The sequence below is a fragment of the Siphateles boraxobius genome, unplaced genomic scaffold, assembly GCF_051911475.1.
Source record: "Siphateles boraxobius isolate OS27281-9 unplaced genomic scaffold, OSU_SipBor_1 76, whole genome shotgun sequence".
In the NCBI taxonomy this organism is placed as follows: domain Eukaryota; kingdom Metazoa; phylum Chordata; class Actinopteri; order Cypriniformes; family Leuciscidae; genus Siphateles; species Siphateles boraxobius.
The window spans coordinates 565,041-566,950 of record NW_027509204.1 but is presented as its reverse complement, the minus strand read 5'-3'; the positions used below and the strand labels follow the sequence as shown (position 1 = coordinate 566,950).

Below are 1,910 nucleotides of genomic sequence, written 5' to 3'. Positions count from 1 at the left end.
TTGTGCGGTATTCTGTAGCCGCATAAAGGGGTAAAATATACATTGAAGCGCTATTTAAAACAAGTATGGTATAATATAATGTAAATGTCTCAAGCGAAGATGATGGTTTAAACCGTCATTTTATTAAATCACGCCAATTCATGCGAATACTGTCGTATATGAACAAAGAGAAGACATAGAGTTGACTAACATTACCACTAACTGTAGGAACCAGATATCCAGGGGGAAAGTGTAAAGAAAAACACCATATACGATAAGTGTTACGATAGTGTTGTTCAAAATGAAACCGCGGTAAACAATTTAAGAACACTAGAGCTGTTAAACATGCGGTTCAATAACAATGTTCAATATAAACAAGAATCCATCTCTAATGCGACTGAGCTCGTTTCACATATAACTGTTGATAGTTAGGTATAATCGTTAGATAATTTATCAAACAATTGAAATTTACGATATGTTAAAACATTTTGATGATGGGCTTGCACAAAGCATTGACCAGGTCCTTGGCAATGCTTTCACAATTCACACAGTCAAGCAGTTCCCTCATCTTCATCACACAGTCCAGCAGTTCCCTCATCTTCATCACACAGTCCAGCAGTTCCCTCATCTTCATCCGGCGTGTTGGATTTGCTCGCACATTTGCAACTGATTCATTGTGCAAGTCAAGATCGTCAATGATTGGATCAATGTTCTTCATGTTTTCAACCAACTGACTGGTGTTTGCTTTCAGAAACCCTTGATGATCTGAGAATATAAAAAATTGAAAAATTAAAACAGGAAAAGGAAAATGAAGGCAAAATGGGGAAAGAATATAAAGATTGAATCTAACCTTGTATTGACCCGTTTCTCTTCTTTCCCAGTCGCCCCTTTTGGACAGTATTTGGCTTTGATAAAATCTGTAGTAAAATAAATAAGTGTCGTAAAATAAAAGGCTATAGTTACATTTCTGAATAATCCAGGAGCATGACACCAGATAAGATAAATTCATCATAGCTTATTCTACAAAACCTGATTCAATAGTACCAAAAATATTTCAAATTTGTACATGACGCTGTTAGATCAGAATGTAACTTTCCTTAAAATTGGTCCGAAATAGTTAACTCCGACTGCTTAATTAAGATTAATTTTATACATTGTTTATACATTTATACATTAATTTTATACAAAAAACTGTTTTAATAGTTTCTCATGCATCCCACTTACAATTTGCCGGTACATTTGACTTGGCAGAAGTCATGTTGATCTCAAAGGGGGAGCCATGAGTTAAACCAGTTATGATAGGTGAAAACACATGGTCACCATCATATGCAGAGATTTTGCCTGTTTACATAAAATATCTTTCAGTTCATCTGTCACTTGTTCATTTATTTTATTATTGGAACCATGAATTGAGTTAATTCGTGGCTTTGATAAAATCAGCAGTAAATAAAAGGCTAATGTAGTATAGTAAAATAATCCAGGAGCATGACAAATTTGTACATGACGCTGTTAGATCAGAATGTAACTTTCCTTAAAAATGGTCCCAAATAGTTAACTCGGACTGCTTAATTAAGTTTAATTTAATACATCACATAGGCAAAACTGATTTATTACACTTACAATTTGCCGGTACATTTGATTCGGCAGAAGTCATGTTGATGTCAATGGAGGAGCCATGAGTTAAACCAGTTATGATAGGCGAAAACACATGGCCACCATCAGATGAAGAGATTTTGCCTGTTTACATAAAATATCTGTCAGTTCATCTGTTCATTATACAGCCAATAGAGTACCTGCCCCCTTTTTCACAGTCGCTGGTTACCGGATGTGTTTTTACTTCCAGAAAACGCCTGTTGCACTCTATAATGTTTCTCATTAAAAATAAATATAAACCACACTAACATGTTACTTGGATGTCCGGTCGTCCTGCA

The 1,910-nt window shown here is 35.1% G+C and overlaps 1 long non-coding RNA gene across 1 annotated transcript; it reads right to left on the bottom strand.

Annotated features, from left to right (window-relative positions):
• Window positions 1-320: 320 nt before the first annotated feature.
• On the bottom strand, window positions 321-1,679 carry LOC143724571 (uncharacterized). Its single transcript, XR_013197415.1, has 3 exons — window positions 1,600-1,679; window positions 830-896; window positions 321-744 (listed from the first exon to the last, which is right to left on the bottom strand). It is a non-coding gene; the product is annotated as an uncharacterized LOC143724571 (long non-coding RNA).
• Window positions 1,680-1,910: the final 231 nt, after the last annotated feature.